This window comes from Thermobia domestica, chromosome 9, assembly GCF_964235325.1.
Source record: "Thermobia domestica chromosome 9, izTheDome1.hap1.1, whole genome shotgun sequence".
Classification (NCBI taxonomy): Eukaryota; Metazoa; Arthropoda; class Insecta; order Zygentoma; family Lepismatidae; genus Thermobia; species Thermobia domestica.
The window spans coordinates 5,651,244-5,672,990 of record NC_137462.1 but is presented as its reverse complement, the minus strand read 5'-3'; the positions used below and the strand labels follow the sequence as shown (position 1 = coordinate 5,672,990).

At 36.4% G+C, this 21,747-nt stretch overlaps 1 protein-coding gene across 2 annotated transcripts in view; it reads right to left on the bottom strand.

Annotated features, from left to right (window-relative positions):
• Window positions 1-18,094, bottom strand: part of Sarm (sterile alpha and armadillo motif) — a 428,773-nt gene extending 410,679 nt beyond the window's left edge. Inside the window, exon 1 of one of the 2 annotated variants that reach the window (XM_081770500.1) lies at window positions 17,985-18,094. The gene's annotated coding sequence lies outside the window, so the exon portion shown is untranslated. The remainder of the gene's footprint in view (window positions 1-17,984) is intronic. The other variant, XM_081770499.1, reaches the window with a different exon arrangement.
• Between the last annotated feature and the right edge of the window lie 3,653 nt (window positions 18,095-21,747).

Sequence of the window (21,747 nt, the reverse complement as noted above, 5' to 3'; positions counted from 1 at the left end):
CAGCGTGGTGACATTTTCCCTACCAGCCGCAAACATTCGACACCATTCTGCGACATCATGACGAGACGTTACAGTCTCTCCGTAAATTTCAGTGAATTTCAGCCGCGGTTACATGTTTCGCCCACAGAAGTCGAATAACTCAGCGGACCACTTTTCCAAACAAGTCGCCATTTGTATTTACCTATAACTAACGCCGTAGGTGGTGGGTGGCTGAAATTCTACACAGTTGCCAACTCCATGTATTAAAATTACTACGCACTCCTCATTTCTCTACAAGAGACGAAACTCCAGAAATATCGGACTTGTAGAGAAATCGCGGCTTAATTTCTGATCTTACCTCGTAAATCATTCAACAGAAAATGAGTTACCTCAAATTCACGATGCACATCTTTTGATTGATAGTAGAACGATCAGTTCTGATGTGATGGACACTTGAATCGATCCTAACCGACGTGAGTTTGTAGTAAATAACTCGTTGATGAATTGATTGGTATTTACGCCCTTTGTAAGCAACAAGATTGTATACGACGACTTACAGTTAAAAGTGGAATCTCAACCATCGTGCATTCGAAGTATCCCACTACGATTTCATGCGAGAAAGTCCTGTGAGCTGTTCACTAGACCAGAGAGAAATATGCGAACAAAATCTCGCGGCCGAAACATCACCCAAAATCCCGTTTGTCAAAGTCTCGCGTGGTCGATATTTTGCCAATCGAAACTTCGCGGACAAAATCTCGCTGCGGTAAAACTCTCAGGTTGAAATATCGTACGGACAAAATCTCGTCATAACAATATATGAAGAAGTCTCTGAGGTCAAAATAATAATAATAATAATAATAATAATAATAATAATAATAATAATAATAATAATAATAATAATAATAATAATAATAATAATAATAATAATAACTCCAAAATGTCTTAATTTAGACACTAGAAATGAAAAATTGACGGCTGAAAACGAATGGATATATAAATGTAAAATTAACGCAACTCAGGAGAAATCTTATCCCTCGAATCTATTTGTTAAATTATTTCCTGAAAGTGTACTGCAAACCTCACAAGAGTTTCAAAATTTATGTCAAAAATCTAGTATTTCACGAATCGCTAGAAGATGAAAATCTTTATATCAACCTGTCATTAAAAATAAGTTGAAACGTATCGATAGAGTTTTCTAAAATTCAACTTTCAAGTCACGAAGACAGCAATTTCTTTAGTTTTTCTCCGCATTGAAATTCACATTGTTTTTGTCATTATCATGTGAAAACAGCGAATCTTTGAAATGAATTTTGTGGCTAGTGCTGTATCCATATAAAGGTATCCAAGAAAGTTCTGTCGTTTTCTTGTAGAGGTCTGTGTTCCATTGGCCCTCACACTGTGAGTTGAATGCGAATGGAGATAAGGCGAAAGTCAGTTGTTGGTGTGGATATATCCAACATACTACCTGGTTGTGGCAGTACAGTTACACCGTGAATTTGCGGAAGGACAGAGTGAACATGGGACCTCTACAGAGCGTTATAAGTGCATGTATGCTGAACGAGTTCGAACTGGGGTCAAACGGCGCTGCAACGGGGCGGAAGATATGCCAGGTCTTTGGTGAGGGTGTCGTGACTATGCAGACAGTGCAGCAGTGGTTTAACAAGTTTAAGGAATGTGACGAAACACTCGAAGATGCACCACGTGCTGAAAGACCAACACATGTACAAAATGAAGATCTTCAGGCAGTAATTGAGGCGAACAGTAGCCAGACATGTGAGGAACTGGAAGTACAATTCAGTGTGAGTGGAAAAACCATTCGGCAGCACCTCCATACTTCAAAAGTATTACTACTTGGGTCGATGGGTCCCACATGATTTGACTCCGGGTCAGAAGGTAACGAACGCGAGCAGACACCTGCGTTTCTTTGCGGAAAGAGCCATTTCTGGACAGAGTGATGACACGTGATGAGAAGAGGGTCCTGTACAAAGCTCCACGGTTCCATCATCGTTGGTTAGCATCCCATGAACCGGTTCCAAAATAGCTGAAACCATCACTGCACCAGAAGAAGGTCCTCCTGTATGTTTGGTGGACTGCTCGCGGCATCGTGCATCGGGAATTGCTACCAGCCGGTCAGAGCACCAATGCAACTGTGTACTGTCAGCAGTTGAGCCGTGTTCAAGAAAAAACTCAAAACTCTGGAGCCAGCACTTCTGAATCGCAAAAGGAGTCCTACTGTTACAAGACAACGCTAAGCCTCACGTGGCTACGATGACCCAGGACATCATTCCACACCTTAAATGGGAAACACTATAGCATCCGTCATACTCCCCGAATATTGTAGCATCTCCTGTTACATCCCTGTTACATTCCTTGAACAATAACCTGAGAGAACGCCAGTTCAAATCCCTAGTAGAGGTGCAAAATGCACTCGATACCTTCTTCGCTTCACGGCCCAGCAAGTTCTATCGCGATGGAATCCATGGCTTTCCAGTACATTGGCAGAAGACCGTCGATGCTGATGGGGACTATTTTTGATCTTCCAGGTACGTCTTAGGTGACATATCGATGTTCGAAGAAGCGACAGTGCCAGTGGTGAAAATAACGGCAGAACTTTCGTGGTTACCTTTATATTTATTATTAAATTGCAGAAATGTTAAGTTTTCTGTGAGAAATATGTTGAATTGAGAATATTTTTTGTTCGTTATGAAGAAACAAGTTGCGCCGGGAGGAAAGGGGAATAAGACTGTCCGTCTTTACATCGCAGACAGTGGCATATTTAGGGGAGGGGGCTTCCGGGCTTAAGTCCTCCCCCGAAATCTTACTTACTATAGTAAAGTATATGAAATATCTTGCAGAATTTTCACATTTTCAGGCAAATCCCCCCCCCCGAAAGTTACAAAGCTCCCCCGAAACAAATTCCTAAATACGCCACTGATCATAGAGTATTGTTGCCCATGAGACGAGACGAGAAATAAGGTCTTCGCTGCAGGTATCGAATTTTTTGTCGAAATCTTGTCTCATCTCGATTCACGAAGCATTCTTTCTTGTCTTGTCTCGACTCGTCTCTGAAAGTGGGGGGCGCGGTGGCTCAGTGGTAGAGCGTTCACCTCCGGTGCTTGGGGTCCCTGGTTCGATCCCAGCTCGCGCCGTGTGGACTTTGTGGTGGACAAACACCGTGCTCGTGGGTTTTCTCGGGGTTCTCCCGTTTCCTCCCACTTTCTTCATTCCACCATTTCACTCATCTCTCATTATCACCGTCTCCTTTAGCCTAACCGGCATAACCGTGGGACGTAAAACTTAAAGATTTCATTTTTTTCGTCTCTGAAAGCCTTTCTTGAAAAATGAAATGATTTTTTTTAGTTTAACGTCCCACGATTATGGATATTAGGCTAAACTAGACAATGATTAAAGCTAGTGAATGATTATGGAAGAATTTGTGGAATAAGAAAGTGGGAGGAAATGGAAGTACTTCAAGAAAACTCACGGACACGATGCTGTCTACTCAAACTTATTTGGCCGAGAGTCGAACTAGGGATACCATGCACTAGAGATAAACGCTCTAGCACTTAGCCATCGTGGCCCCCGAAAGCTTTTCTTGTCTCGTTTTGTAAGTATGTATGAGCTTTTACAATCCCCATGGACGCATGAGCTTTTACAAATCCCATGGACGCATGAGCTTTTACAATCCCCATGGACGCATGAGCTTTTACAATTCCCATGGACACATGAGCTTTTACAATCCCCATGGACGCATGAGCTTTTACAATTCCCATGGACACATGAGCTTTTACAATCCCCATGGACACATGAGCTTTTACAATCCCCATGGACACATGAGCTTTTATAATCCCCATGGACGCATGAGCTTTTACAATCACCTACATCATTTTATTCAACTTAATGAGATACATCAACTGGTATATTTGTTTTATTTGGATTTTTGTTTTTCGTTAAACAATAATAAATATTATACAATCCGTATTATTCTGGTTTCACTACTAGTAGTTCCAGTTCTCATTGCTTAAGTAAGTTCAACACTTATTTTCATTTTTCATTCTTCCTAGCCATGGACGGAGTTAGGAATTGTCTGCTGGGGGACAGACTTTTTGGTCGGTCTCAGGCCTGTGCAATACTTCCGAGACGAGTGTGGAACATTTTTACTTTTTTTGTCAAAACGTTGGGGGCAATGCATCCCATCTAGCTTCGCCCTTGTTCCCAGCGTATCCTCAAGTTTTCTAGCACTCTGTTATTATAATTCTGTTCTGATATTCCATAACCAGAGTTACAACACACGTTGAAACATGATTTAGTTTTTCTTCCTAGAGAAATACACACCACATTTCCCTTCTAGGGTTATGCGCAAGACGAAAGGAAATAAAATAGAATACTTTTTTGCCACATTCAAGATGAAACAACATTTATACGACACATTTTCAAGATGAAACAGCTTCAGTTCTTATCTAATTCATATCCCGATCTTCTTCACTAGTTTTCTTTTCAATCCATATAAAATACGTATATATTAAATACAGCAGGAAAACTGGTGTGGTTCGTTGAATGGTCGAAAATTTTCGACCAATCATTTTTTCTTTAAATTTTACTACTAGCCTGTCTTTTTAGTGTTGTCAATGACACGAGATATTTCTAGTATCATCTATCTAAGTTCGAGACGGAACGAGAAGGAGAAATATGGCAATCTTCTCCAGTCTTGTGGGCAAAACTAGTTTCCCCACTCTTAGATCTCAAACACTGTTTTAGTGTTACGCAGGCGCACACCAGATTCTTTTTTATTGGGGGGGGGGGGTCAAAACTTTAGTGGAGTCCAATATACTAGAAGACACTACGTCTATATAGTATTGAACCGGGTGTTACTGTACGCTCGAGAAAAACTATAAGTATATTGCCAAGTATTCCATCTATATTGTCAGCAAAAAATGAAAGAACTAGATTGCTTTGTAAGGAAAGAAAGAGTACAAACGAAGTATAAGAACTAACTAACTAACTAACTCTATGGCCTATGGAACCCGGAGGTTCAGTGCCGCGTTCACAAAAGCTCTCCACTGACTTCTATCCTTAGCTAATTGCATCCAGTTTCTACTTTGTATTCCTATCTCTGCGAGATCCATCTTAATATTGTCCTCCCATCTGCGCCTAGGTCTTCCTAATGGTCGTTTTCCTATGGGTCTACCAGTCAAGACTTTGAAAGCGTTTCTACTTTCTTCCATTCTAGCTACATGACCCGCCCACCTAAGCCTCCTAGACTTGACGACCCTAACAATATTGGATAAACCATATTGGGAACCAGATGAAATTAACATAGAAGTGTGAGCATCAATTTTATACAAAACTCTCGAAAATGAGTCTAGGAACCATGTTGGGAACGAAGTATAAGATCAAATCTTAATTCTACGTCAATCATTTCTCTGCTAGTTTTATTAAAAAAAAAGTGTACAAATATAGTCAAGTTACCAAATTTGGGGGATCCGTACCCGATGGACCTGCCTCCGTGGTGTTACATGACTCATAGTATGGAAAACTGTAAATTGATAAACTTATTGTGTGAACACAATGAAGAGAATTTATTAGCGTTTAAGATTACGCAAGTCATTACAACATATATTCAAATGATACATATAGTATGTTGTTATATCACACCCTTTGTGGACCACTCGTGACGAGGAAGGTTTCAAGTAACTTCTACATGAAATTAACATAAAAGCGTGAGCATCAATTTTATACAAAACTCTCGAAAATGAGTCTAGAAATTTTTTTTTCGAGACTAGACAAAAAGAAAAACGCTTTCCGAGAATCAAGATGGGAAAGAATTCTTCGAAAATCAGACAAGAATGAGACTACTAGAAAGTTATGAGACGACACGAGAAGACCTAAGTCTCATCTCGTCCCGTACACTTGTCTTTAAAACATCCTGTAATCTTAGCTGCAGATGTAACAAATGTCCATCTACTATGGCGAATTGATATTTTCTTTTTAATCCGAAGTATTAAAATTTTATTCATACAGTCAGGTGCGGATCCGGGATATGATCAAGGGAGGGGCTAAACCATAGTTTGCCGCTTTATCCAGTATAAAGCAAGATTGAAGCCCATTTTATCCAGTGTATACCTGAGCGTCAAAGGGGGGGGACTATAGCCCCCCTTGGATCCGCCCCTGCATACAGTATAGGGAGAATAGAACCTTTAAAAGAGAGAGGGTATGCATTTTTAAAAAAAACAACATTAAACATGAACCTATGCTCATAATTCAAGCTTGTTTTCTTTATTTTTATGCCTTACAACTCATTTCTATGAGCTGGACCATAAAAAAGGCATAATTAAAAATGGAACAAGCATTTTCAGATGAGTTTCTTATTTTTAGAGCTAACTGTGAATACATTGTTATGTAACTGATTAGTGGAATGCAAGACGAAAATTCGAAATCTGAGAGAAATAATAAAAAAAAATATATGATATATGATTACTTACCAAATGAGAACTTCATAGGTTGAAAGCTGGATGTGAAGATCGAATTAGAACTTAAAAATACAGTCTCTATATTCACCACGAGGTGTCTCCTGATTGGTTCAAATATTGAGAAGTTTGTTTTCTGTTGTTTCATCGCAAGTTTTCAGAAGGGAAAGTAATTAAATATACTGTATATATAACAAATTCAATAATAATATTTCTTCGTTTGATTTGCTTTTCTTAACAAAATAAAGATATATATCTAAAATAAGTCAGAAACTATAAGAAAACAGCAAAGATGTCGCTGAGGACGGACGCTCAGCCAAAACGCAAGTCTCCAATGAAAATCATCGTTGTCTGTTTAAGTCACGTGCTTAGAACTGATGAAAAGAAAATAATAAAAGAAATAAAAAATAAAGAAAAAAATAAGAAGACTGGACGTGAAGAAAGATGAAAAATCGCGTGCAAGCAATGGATGAAACGACTACCCGCATTATTAAGACTTGTAAATGTCATAATATGTATCGTTTAGGCTCTCTCTCTCTTCCTCTCGGTTGCTGAATCACTCTAATTTCACAGATTAAATTCTGCACTCCACATCATGCGCTCTTCCTTAGTTTGATGACGGATTTATGGCGCCTTTTACATGCGTTCAAAAAATGGCAATCAGGATTGGCGGTGAAACGAGACGAGACAGTTTTCGTTTGGAAATACCAGACGAAAAATACATTTTCAACTTTGAGACGAGACAAGAAACATTATAATTCTCGTCTAGTTTTGAAGATGATAAATTTCACTAGTCTCGTAGGCAAAAATATTTGATCAAGTCTTAGATCTGGCCAGTGGTGTTATTCAGGCCCGTAGCCAGCCCAAAAATTTAGGGGGGGGGCGGTAGAAGTTAGGGGAGCCCGACCCAATCATATTATACTTCCTCACCATATTATGGTTCATTTGCAAGCCTACCGTGAAACTTTTAAGGGGTCAGCCAAAGTTTAGGGGGGCCGGCCCCCTAGCCCCCCGTGGAAACGGGCCTGGTGTTATTCTATTTTTTTAACAACCGCTTTAGTATCTATATATACAGAGAGAGAAAAAATAGATAGATAGATAGATATAACTCTCTTAGGAAACAAACCATAGAAGATAGACAAAAGCAAAATTTTTACTGGATTCCACAAGTGAAAAGTAGAATCCTCATCCTAATACAAAGTGATGTCGCGAAATTAGGTAACACTGCCAATATCTTGGAAACGAATTATCCAAGATAGATGGTTGTCAAAAAGTATTGGAAAGACCTTAATTGTTGATATATATGTGTGGATCCATATATATTAAATACTCGTCTGATTTAAATTCATCATACACAATTGTGATGCTTACGTTCACTCAGATATGATAAAAAAAATGGTGAAGGCTGAAGATAAATCACAATGATCTAATTTGTTTAACAGTATTTTATGACTTACTCTGTCGAAAGCCTTCTCAAAGTCAATATATCTTACGTCAACTTGGCATCCTTCAGCTAACCCGTCAGCTATAGTGTTGATTTGCGAGTAACAAAGCCATGTTGATAGATTGAAATTGCTGGTTTAACATGAACAGTAATCCATTTATATAATATCCGTTCAAATACTTTCGCAAAAGCACATAAAATTCATATGAGTCTAAAATTAATAATTTCACAATTATTATTAGATTTAGGTATCAGGCAGACCAAAAATTCATAAAATATATTCTATCTTGAGCAATATGGCGTAATTTCACTCAAGAATAGTCTAAGGAATTACAAAAATATGTATTTTAGAGCAGTTTTATTAAGTAACAAAATAAATAAATGAATTAATTATTCAACTTTCTTTTTAAAAATATATATTTTGAATCGGTTAGAGAAAATATGGATTTCAGCACAGATTGTGGTTTTATTATTATTATTATTATTATTATTATTATTAACATAATTAATCAATGTATTTACACACGTGCCACATTGTGATTATGTAACTGGAACTGCAATTCAGTAATGATTATGAAATTAGCAGCTAATATGGAAAGTTAATACTAAAATATTGACAGCATGAATATATACATTGTTTCCACTAACATTTTGCAATGTTTTACTGAAGTATCTCTTGTGTATTTTGGTTTGACACTTCAGATGCTGGCAGGAGACACGCGGCAGAGAAGTACTTGGGTTCAAAAACTCCTTCCCTCTGACATTTTCAACTTTACACTGAGTAAAATGTCATTTTAAGATTCTTTAACTGAATTTGTCTTTTAAAAATAATTTCTCCGAATCTAGTCGCTTACTTTGAGGAAAGAGCGGAGACTGAAAGTATTTGGGAACAAGATCCTGAGACGAATATTCGGACCCAAGAGCAACGGAAATGGAGAATGACAGAAACATCATAACGAGCAACTTTATAATTCATACCATTTACCAAACATTGTTAGGGTAATCAAATCTGGGCGGCTCAGGTGGGCAGATCATGTAGCCAGAATGAAAGTAGGAAAGTTTTAACTGGAAGTCCAACAGGAAAACGACCATTAGAAAGCCCTACGAACAAATGAAAGGAAAATATTAAGACGGATTTCACAGAAATAAGAATACAAAGTAGAAACTGGATCCAATTGGCTAAGGACAGAAGTCAGTAGAGAGCTTTGGTGAACACGACATTGAATCTCTGGATTCCATAGACCATAGAGTTAGCTAGTTTATGGATAATGCCTTCCCGAAGACGCCATGTCTTTTTGGGATTTTCGTTTAGCAGATAACTTTAGTTTGCAATTCATTTGAATATCGTAAAGATCATTCTTTAGCACTACCCTAAGAGCCAGGACCACATTGTTACGCGGGCCTCTGAGGGGGAGGGGAGATATGGATGCGACGGTGCCTTCGTATGAGACACGATTGTTTCTCACCTAAGCTGCAAGTATCGTTAAGTCCGTACTTAAGCTGACAATCACACGGAATACCATTGTCACTGTTGAGTGGCCTTGATTGAAGATGCCAAGACTCTTTGAATAATTTGCTGAGTGTCCAGTTGTTCTTTGTTTTTCTCACGCAAACCATGCTTTCATATCCTTCGGTTCACTGTGCTTGTGTGGCGCTTTCGCTTACATTGCATATTTCTGCTGGCTTTTCGCGTCGCGAGTCCAATCAACTCGAGGTTCTCAAGTGGCCTCGGCCAAGGAAAACACTATTTCCCCAGAGAAGATGCTCCGACGATGATACAAAACAGAAGCTACTGGCCATAGAAAGAGTAAAACAGGAAATCTGCGAACTGCTATTCTTTTAAAGAAAATTAGGAAAGAAGTTTACCAATATTCCTTCTCGAAACTGTTCTGTAAATCCTTTTAATTAGTATTTAAACAGTGTTAATTACATTTTCATTACCCCGAATGAATTACTTTAGAACTCTGATTGAGCATAACTTTGGAATCAGAAGCGTGTATACCATAATATATCACACGTTCATATAGCAGGTCAATACCATACCAAGTTTGATCCCGATTTGATAATTTCATTTCTTTTTTATCTTTATTTTTATTTTTCTAAAATATGACTAAAAGTCCAACCGCCAATAACTCAGAAACCGAAAGCCTACACAGTATATTTCATACTCTTATATGACAGGTCAAGGTCTAGCAGTTCAGGTGTCCTGAGGGTGACTTTGGTTGAATTTGAATGCTATGTAGTGTACTCAGGGCCGGTCCTAAGCATTTTGACGCCCCGTGCAATAGTAACCTTTGCCGCCCCGTTCCAAATCTTAAAAGCCATGATTTTCAGTATGCTACCTCATCATGAACAACTAAGGGAAAGGGAAATGCACTCGCACTCAGAAAGTCCTAAACACTACAAATACAATCGCGTTGTCTTTTTCTTTCTTTAAATAATAATCTATTATGCTAGTGAAAGATAAAGCAAACACACCTGCAGAGGAAAGATGGTAATCCATTTTATAGAATTCAATATCGAGCTTCAATCTCAATACATTAGTTGCAATTCCAGTGCAACTAGCTCTTTTATCTTGATTTCTTGATTTTCCTTCTACATCTGTTATTTTTTTAAAACTTGTTTCCACCTTCAATGATAAGGAACTTGTTTGTTACAAAGACAAGACTAGTTTTCATATCAAAACTGTGATATCTAACTAAATGGAACAGGTGTTCGCTACTGTTCGAGAATTGAGTTCTTGTATTTGCCAACAATCAAGCAATTCATGCTGGGGTTTCTTTCATCATTTGCTTTGTCAATGTCTATGTGACCTTAAACTACTACGACCTAAACATGATTTATGAGTGTAGTATTCAAATAGGTCAGCCACAGAGGTTTGGGGAGCCAAAGTCATTAAACATTCTTTTACCAATAGCTAAATTGTGTTTTTTGTATTAATAATAGCATTTTGTGTTAAGGTTTGGAGCGGCTACGAATAGTTTAGGGGGGCAGACCCAGGGCCCCTAGTCCCCTTCTGGTTGTGGGCCTGGAAGGTAAGTTTAGTAAATTTAACTACCATCATGAAGTATGTTTCCAACAAGAAATATTTATTTTAAACAATACAATTATGACAGATTTTGCCGCTCCGTGTAACTGCATATGTTGTACATAACTGGTAGAGCCGGCTCAGAGTGTAGTTGATATTCAGGGAAAAATAAAATGGCGATCGAAAAGTAAAAGAAGTATTATCATTTTTATGACAATTTTGAGTTTTGCTTCCTTATGCAATAACTATAGAACCTACTATTAAAATGTGTTCCGAATTATGAGCCGGTTTGTTAGTCAGTTGTAGTGCCCCTTTTCTATTTGAAACATAGACCTACAGTTTAAGATTGAAACCAACCATTGAAATATTCAGGGTTCATACTTCAAGATTCTCCCATCTAACTAACTAACTAACTCTATGGCCTATGGAACCCAGAGGTTTAATGCCTCGTTCACAAAAGTTCTCCATTGACTTCTATCCTTAGCTAATTGCATCCAGTTTCTACTTTGTATTCCAATCTCTGAGAGATCCATCTTAATATTGTCCTCCCATCTAAGCCTAGGTCCTCCTAATGCTCGTTTTCCGATTGGTCTTCCAGTCAAGACTTTGAAAGTGTTTCTACTTTCTTCCATTCTGGCTACATGACCTGCCCACCTGAGACTCCTAGACTTGACGACCCTAACAATGTTGGGTAAATTATGTAGTTCCTCGTTATGAAGTTTTCGCCATTCCCCATTCCCGTTCCTCTTGGGTCCGAATATTCGTCTCAGGATCTTGTTCTCAAATACTTTCAGTCTATGTTCTTCCCTCAGAGTAAGAGACCATGTTTCGCAACCATACAGAACAACAGGCATGATTATCGTTTTGTATATTTTAAGCTTCAAATTCCTCGATAGAATTCGCGACGACAAGAGATTTTGGACCGAATAGTAACACGAATTCCCTGCTTTTAGTCGACATTTAATTTCTCCGTGAATATGATTTTCGTCTGTTAATATTGATCCTAGATATTTGAAACTATCCACTTTATCAAAAGTATTATTTAATATTTTAACGCATCAATAATTTGCTGTATTCCGGTCCCGACGCACTTCTATGTATTTAGTTTCTCTGCATTTACTTCTAAACTCATGTCCCTGCAAGCGTTTAATAAGATCTCTGCATTTCTTTCTATTGTTCTCCTATCATCCCCTATTAAATTTTCATCATCAGTATATGCTATAACCTGGTGAATACCATTCAACTGTAGGCCCTGGTTACTATCTTTGATTTTCCTTATAGCGTGTTCCAGAACGAACGATGTTAAATAATAATGGCGACAACGCATCTCCTTGTTTCAAGCCATTTTCGACGTGAAAGCTCGTGGACAAAAATTTTCCTACCCGGGCTTTACTTTGGGATTCATTTAAACATATCTTAATTAATCTAATTAGCTTTCTCGGTATTCCAAGTTCTGTAAGAACGTTGTATAATGTTTCTCTCCTAACGGAGTCGTAAGCCTTTCTAAAATCAATAAACAGTTGATGTACCGGGGTATTGTATTCCCACTTCTTTTCGAGTATTTGGCGAATGGTAAATATTTGGTCGATAGTTGATCGATTTCGTCTCAATCCGCACTGATAATCTCCAATAATTTCATCTGCGTATGGGGTCAGTCTTGCTAATAGAATATTTGAAAGGATTTTATAGGATGTTGACAGAAGAGAAATGCCTCGATAATTATTACAGTCAGTTTTGTCGCCTCTCTTGTGAATTGGAACAATGATTGATTCTTTCCACTCTTGTGGCAATTCTTCCTTGTTCCAGATAAGGAGAATGAGTTTGTGTATCTCTAATAATTTTCGAGCTAGGCAGCCTCAAAGTTACAATTTTCTCGATTTCGACATCTCATAACTTTGAAACAAAGCGTTTTTCACCCTATGTTCATGTAAACTTTTTTTATTGTGTAACTGTGAAGATTTCACCAGTGGATTTTGGCTACATAATAAATGAACACCCTATATATATATATATATATATATATATATATATATATATATATATATATATATATATATATATATATATATATATATATATATATATATATATATATATATATATTCAAACAATGTTTGTCGCTAAATGGTGGGAAAGTTATCGAAAGTAAGCGAAAAAATTAATATTATTTACAACACAATCTTTGATACTTCAGTATTTTGTGAGACCGCCACAGGCAGCTCTTAATGCTGCAAATAGACGGGGTATGATGTTTACAAGTGCTTCACACAAAGTAATATCCAGTGCGTTGTGCCAGACTCGAACCGGTTCCTCAGTTAGTTGTCCCCTAGACTGATATATCTTCTCATGTAATTTTCGCGACACAATATGCCACAGAATCTCAATGGGATTCATATCTGGAGAATTTGGTGGCCACCATAGTCTTTGAAAATCCATGTTCAAAAACCAGTCTGCTACACTCCGTACCCTGTAATACGGTGCATTTTCATCTTCAAAAGTAAAATCTGAGAGACAGTCAGCAGTTTTCGATTCAAAACAGGCCTATCAATGTAAAATGCTGCATTAACTTGTTTATTGCAAATTTCAATTCATTCCACTCCCTTTAAGGTAAAGCATCCCCACAACCTGTCACTTCCAATCAAATTTGTTTCTTTTGGAAACTCACTTTGGCCTTTTTCCTTTTCTCATATATGATTTCACTCCATGTCATTTCCAATAATCATAAACTTCTTCTCCGAGAAAAGTGCTGCCACTATTCACCACTCCATGCACCGTATCTACTTACGAACTCTCTTCTAGCGACGTTTATCACTTAAAAGTGGTTCTGTCTTAGAGTTTTCTTATGTAACCCTTTTTCATGCAATTATCTGACAACAGTCACCCAACTTATGTTATAACCTGCATTAAAATAGATAGTCGCTGCAATTTCCCTGGAGCAGAAAGCTCTGTCTGATACAGCCAAACGAACAATATCTCAATCCAAGCTGCAGTTGTTTTCATTTTCTGACACCCCGTTCTCATTCAGAACAATATTATGGTCTTTTTGTTTCTATATTATTCTTCCAACTATAGTATGATGCATACCTATAATTTTGGCGATTTGTCTATTTGAGTAAGCCTCATCCCGCTGTGTCAGAATTCGTCCTTATTTATGAAAGGTTGTGTTACACGTATTTTTCCCATATTGAGAGTTTCAAAGGGAGGCTGTTAACCTTCAACGCCTTAGAATGTACGTGAAACAATTCCATCTACAACGTAAATAAAAGAAACACTCAACAATGCAGATTTTTCATTTAAAATACACTTTACACTGCTCTCATCTCAACCACACTCGTATTGAGTACAAAGACACCAAACGGAGAGCATCTGGACTACTGTAACAAACAAAATACTATTGTAATCCTTCTCAAACTTAAAGGTTGTTGCATATATCTAGTAGATACCATCATGTCACGGAATGGCTTATTTAAATAGCAAATATAAAGAAACCCTTACGGTTATTCTCAATTGTGTAATTTTTCTTGTGACGGACTGTATATACGCTCCTATACTACTAATATGTATTACTAATGCTAATTATTCAAAATAATTCCTACATAGTATTTGTATTTCCTATTATTTTATGAATATTTTATAAAGACGTCTGTTTGCATTACTTTCCAAAGACAAGAAGTCAAGTACACAAGACACGGCGAGGAGACGAACCGAGAAAGAATCCTTTGAGAATTGGAACGACACATCTATAGTGATTAGAATTTTTTTTTGAACAAAAAGAGTTGCCTATATTGACGTAAATCAACAGGTAAGTTAAAACAAAGCTATCTTTATATGTTAGCCTATTAAATCAGAGATAAAAAAAAATAATAATAATAACAGCAAAATAGCTCATTCATGATCATTTATACTTGTGAGATGATTTTTGCCTTCCGGAATAGCTGAAAATTCTCTTTCATTGCAACTCTGAACGCTTCACAGTTCATTGGATCAAAACATACAATTTATTTCAATCCAAAGTTTTCTTGTACGCCTTATATCTGGAGGACTACATTTAGGATAGCCAAGTCCAAACTATTAGTTAACGCTGTATGATGTGCTTATTCCGTAGAAAATAGGAAAACTCGATTTAGAGGCCGTTCAAAAATTTTGTAGTCCCTGATTCAAAAACTAATTATTGGACAAGATCGCAATCTTTTGATGCAAATTTTTTGGATATTCCTAAAATTCTTAGGCAAGATTGCAATCTTTTGATGCAAATTTTTTGGATATTCCTAAAATTCTTAGGCAAGATTGCAATCTTTTGATGCAAATTTTTTGGATATTCCTAAAATTCTTAGGCAAGATTGCAATCTTTTGATGCAAATTTTTTGGATATTCCTAAAATTCTTAGGCAAGATTGCAATCTTTTGATGCAAATTTTTTGGATATTTCTAAAATTCTTAGGCAAGATTGCAATCTTTTGATGCAAATTTTTTGGATATTCCTAAAATTCTTAGGCAAGATTGCAATCTTTTGATGCAAATTTTTTGGATATTCCTAAAATTCTTAGGCAAGATTGCAATCTTTTGATGCAAATTTTTTGGATATTCCTAAAATTCTTAGGCAAGATTGCAATCTTTTGATGCAAATTTTTTGGATATTCCTAAAATTCTTAGGCAAGATTGCAATCTTTTGATGCAAATTTTTTGGATATTCCTAAAATTCTTAGGCAAGATTGCAATCTTTTGATGCAAATTTTTTGGATATTCCTAAAATTCTTAGGCAAGATTGCAATCTTTTGATGCAAATTTTTTGGATATTCCTAAAATTCTTAGGCAAGATTGCAATCTTTTGATGCAAATTTTTTGGATATTCCTAAAATTCTTAGGCAAGATTGCAATCTTTTGATGCAAATTTTTTGGATATTCCTAAAATTCTTAGGCAAGATTGCAATCTTTTGATGCAAATTTTTTGGATATTCCTAAAATTCTTAGGCAAGATTGCAATCTTTTGATGCAAATTTTTTGGATATTCCTAAAATTCTTAGGCAAGATTGCAATCTTTTGATGCAAATTTTTTGGATATTCCTAAAATTCTTAGGCAAGATTGCAATCTTTTGATGCAAATTTTTTGGATATTCCTAAAATTCTTAGGCAAGATTGCAATCTTTTGATGCAAATTTTTTGGATATTTCTAAAATTCTTAGGCAAGATTGCAATCTTTTGATGCAAATTTTTTGGATATTCCTAAAATTCTTAGGCAAGATTGCAATCTTTTGATGCAAATTTTTTGGATATTCCTAAAATTCTTAGGCAAGATTGCAATCTTTTGATGCAAATTTTTTGGATATTCCTAAAATTCTTAGGCAAGATTGCAATCTTTTGATCCATTTTTTAAAACATTGAATTCTATTTTCATGCTGACACAACATCTGATAAAAATTTCTAATGGCAATGAAGCGTTTCCCACACTCCACCTTTGTTCTAGGTAAAGTAAAAACTAGGAATGCAATGGATGTACCCGATTGCAATGAAATGAGCTGAGCGAGCTTAAACTACGTAACCATTCTTGGCCATTATGCAATAATAAATGCCATTTTTAATTGTTGACAAAAAAAAATCGCGTGAAAACTTTTTCCCCATGTTAAGTCTATGCAAGCGTTTTTCGGTGATTATTCCTCGATGGTACATCGGATTTTTGATTTCGACCTATGTTGTCACTCAGCACGACATACTCTATCAGCGTGCTAAGTTTGGTTGAGATCGGCCAAACGGTCTAGGAGGAAGCGTTTTTTGGTGATTATTCCTCGATGGTACATCGGATTTTTGATTTCGACCTATGTTGTCACTCAACACGACATACTCTATCAGCGTGCTAAGTTTGGTTGAGATCGGCCAAACGGTCTAGGAGGAAGCGTTTTTTGGTGATTATTCCTCGATGGTACATCGGATTTTTGATTTCGACCTATGTTGTCACTCAGCACGACATACTCTATCAGCGTGCTAAGTTTGGTTGAGATCGGCCAAACGGTCTAGGAGGAAGCGTTTTTTGGTGATTATTCCTCGATGGTACATCGGATTTTTGATTTCGACCTATGTTGTCACTCAACACGACATACTCTATCAGCGTGCTAAGTTTTCTTGAGATCGGCCAAACGGTCTAGGAGGAGTTCGCGGACAACCAAACGGCTAACCCGAGTATAAGAGGTTCGCTTCGCTCAGCTCAATAAATTCAATGTGTAACACAATTATTTTTAAACTCGATCCTGTTTGCAATAAATCTTTATACAATGTCACTGTTTTACCCAAGAGTAACTTTTTTTTTCTCGATCCACTAAAATATTTCTCAACACATTTTCATACTGTGCAGTATGTGTTTAAAAAAATAATTTTATCATTAAATTCTTATGAAATCTGTGAATTACTACTTATTTGTTTCAGAATGACTTGAAACTCTTTATAGGAAACTTAGTGTAAAGAATAGGATGCTTACTGAGATTTATTACTTCCATGATCTGGCAAGAATGAAATGTTAAGCCGCCATTTCTGTTAAAATGATTCACTTATTTGTATCACTAAAAGTAATTAACAAAAATAATATAACTTTCGAATTTTGGATGCTTTTTATCCCAACTCATTGTGAAGTAACACAGAAAAAAATATGAAGCATGCATTATGGCGAGAAAAAAAGTAAAGAGTATCCAAATGTCCGAAAGAGTATATCTGGTCACCCTACACATGTGCAAAATTTACAACACGAAACGAGGAAATCTTATTGTCTTTCTCTTGGACAATTCTAATTTTAGGAGTATCTTAGATAACGGAAACGCGGAAAACAGGATACGCTACTGTTTTTTTTTTTTTTTTTTTTCTGTGTGAAGCTTTGATCCATCGTGTTGCTTAAGAGACAACCAATGATAAACAGCCAAATATAACATAGAACAAAATACAAACATTCACAAAACAAAAAGGTTGCAGTTCAATTTGTTCCCTCATTAGTTCTGAAAGAAAGGAATTAATACAGGTGAAGGATGTTTTTGTCAATTAACACTACAAACTAACATTATTTTTTTTAAAATATCACAACGTACCTGTACAGGTGGATCGATTGATGACGGTGTGTGATAGCGAGCATAACAGAAGCTGTGAGATATGAAGACAGCCATAAACTAGAACGTGACGGTTGGAACAACAGTGGAGCAGACGGCACCCGCCATTCATGCAATCAGTCCTCTTGAGCCAAAACCACTTGTGCCAAAAACAGGGTTACCAGAGCTATACACCACCACACTCATATTTACTTCTTTCATTTCCTCTTTACGTACAGATAGTGAGGGGTAGTGGGAATATTCCCGGTGGGAAGAAAAATTTTTAAAAAATGGGAATATTCCCGATTTTTTTTCCCTGGCATATAAATTCCCGGGAAGGAATTTATTTCCATTTCTTTATTTTTTTCCATATTATCAGAAAAAAATGACTAATTGCTTGATTTTCATTTATTATGATTTACTTTTAGGTTTTAAATAATTTGGAAGTTTAAAAAATGAAATTCGCTGACTGTATTTTATATATATCTAATTAATAATATGATTTTTTTTTTTAATTTCCATTTCCATTTGCACTAGAAAGTAGCAAAATACTAATTTATAAATGATGAAAACGAACCAGTTTGTAAACTAATCTAGAAATTCTGTAGACATAGAGGTGAAGTACTATCAATACAGCCCGAACCACCGTTAGTAATAGATGTTGGTTTGTATGTTGTTTCTGACTCTATAACCCTTATATTAATGTAATTATATTAATTATTCAAATGTAATTATATTAATTATTTAAATGTTAGCAAGAAATTAGGGGTTATGTCGGACAGATGGGGCCATACTTATACTTATGTGTAGAACAGAATCCAACCAACCCCTGCGGGGCTTCTAACCCGTTACTACTACTACTACTACTATTACAACAACAACAACAACAACAACAACAACAACTACAACTACTACTACTACTACTACTACTACTACTTCTACTACTACTACTACTACTACTACTACTACTTCTACTACTACTACTACTACTACTACTACTTCTACTACTACTACTACTACTTCTACTACTACTACTACTACTACTACTACTACTACTACTACTACTACTACTACTACTACTTGGTAATAAATGCTGGGCCCCATCTGTCCGACATATGCCTAGTATAATATCAGTACTAGGTTCAAGTTTAGAAAATTCACTAACATATAGATATAAACTGTTCAGCGGCGTGAAAGTATGCGGACTTTCTATATCAAATGTTTTTCCAACATACTTACTCACATAAGACATATTAAGTAAATATACATTTAGGATATGTGTACTCTCTAAATATAATAAAATAAAATAATACCGTTCAGAATATACATTTTAAAGAATCTTCTGGAAACAACAGTAATAAATATACTCTGATAAAAAAGCTAAAAAAGCGAATTTTATTTTGAAATCATAATATAGTAATAGAATGCAATTTTCTTTGTGTTTGTACATAAATTCCCAGAATATTCCCAGGGAATATTCCCGAAAATATATTCCCGGGAATTTGCCCATCACTACGTACAGTGTGTTCCAATACGTTTAACGCGCCTTTTTCAGTGTAACGTCTCACGATTACGCACAGATGTTAAGGGAGACGGATGATATGAAGTAGATAATAATGGTGGAATGAAGAAAGAGGAAGGAAACGGAAGAACCTCGATAAAACACGTGTTTGTCCACCACAAAGCTCACTTGGCAGAAGCTAGTATTGAACCAGGGACCCCACACACCAGAAGTAGGCGCTTGAAGACAAGAGCCACCGTGTGCCCCTAAATATAAATTGATAATGTGATTATACGAACATAAAGAAGAATGTTTTCAACATTTAAATATACAACATACTCCAATAATAATAATAAGTACTCTATGTGTTGTTCGATCATATCCTTCGTGACACGGAAAGATTTTGATCAATTCTAGATGGAATTAATAAAACAATCATGACGTAAATTTTGTAGATAAATTTACAAAACGAAACGAGAAGACGTTTCAGAGAATCGAGACGACACTAGAAAGAAATCTTAGAAAATCGAGACGAGATGGGAGCTCTACAAAAAGGTACGTTTCAAGACAAGAAAACCGCATTGCGTCTCATCTAGTCTCCTGATAAACACTAATATTTATTTATTTTTAGTTCTCAGCACTAAAGTTGTGTGACACAAGGGGCATCATTTCATGTTTTCTTTTATACATTTTAAACGTTCCTTCTTCCTCCTCTTAATGACGCCTCTATGTGAAATGTGAACCTGAAGTCAAAGCCACATGACTTTCCAACGGGTATAGTATCCAAGTCTCTCACATCAAAGACGCATTGGAAACAGATTTACTTTCTATACGTACGGTGTATGGTGTAAAACAGTCATAATTTTCTACTGCACAATGTATGACGTAGAAGTGCGCTTTTACGTTCTTTAAAAAAAAAAAAAAAAAAAAAAGTAATAACAAAAGAAGCAACAGAAAGGATGAAGTGGGATAGGATAATGAAATTAGCATTTAGTCAGGGGGTGTGCAGACATGAATCCACGAACAGAATACCCAGAAAACCATAGACAATCTATCACTATTTTTGTTTGTCTGGCACTATTCTTTTATGAACTTCAGGTCTTCTGTTTGATCCTTCTCCTCTTTGCGTGATTAACTGAGAAGGGAAGTCGTGAATTGTGACGTCACACTGCAATCAGTTGAAAATGACTGACATAGAATACCATTTGATTTATATATATATATATATATATATATATATATATATAGACTATATATATATATATATATATATATATATATATATATATATATATATATAGAGAGAGAGAGAGAGAGAGAGAGAGAGAGAGAGAGAGAGAGAGAGAGCTGATTAAAGGTTCGATCCTGGTTTTGAAACTGAGTTTTGTTTAAAGGACATTCACGCGCGCACCCCGAGTTTTTTGTCGCTAGGGGTCCAAAGTCTTTTTTTCTTTTCCTGGAAGGATCCGATACGTCTATGTAGTATTAAACCTATGTTATTGTGCAGTAGTAGCGTCATTTCAGATTTGGCTTGGGAGGGCAAGCCCCTAGATATAAGTAAAATTTCGCGTTTTTCACTGACTTACTACTACTCTATTGATAAAATCTATATAAATCTCAAACTCGAGGGGGGGGCAAATGCCCCTCACTGACCCCCTAAATGATGCCCCTGTTGTGCACCCGAAAAGACGACAAGTAATTGATAATTACTGCTACATATATTCTCACAAAGTCCGAGATAAAACGAGATTATTTTTATAAGATAAGAAAGAGTACAGATGAGTCGTAAAATCAAATCTATAGGCTATCAATCATTTCTCTGTTAAACAAGTATAGCTACGTTAACAAAGTATGAAAGTATACAAATGTTAGTAGAGTTGCGAAGTTCGGGGGGAAGGGGAGATGTCGGACCCGATAAAATGTAATTTCTGGGCTTACGGATTCTAAGGTAATTTTAACCAGTTACATATGAGGGATGACGTCCACTGGCGAGGATATTACCCGGGGAAGTGGGAAAGGAAGACAGGAATGGGGAAGGAAAAAAGTGGTCTGTGAACATTGTGTTAGGTACCATCTCGACATTTGCCTGGGTGTGAGTGGGGAAAACCTCTCTCAGGATGGTTGGCCTAAAAATGATTTTACCTTGGATTTTACACTGTTTCGACTGAGCGCCTTCCACGGGTGGAAAAATAAGGTAACAAGCTACTCACAAATTTATTTACAAAGAATTTTTGCTCTTTTCTTTTTAATTGAAGTTTGAAACGC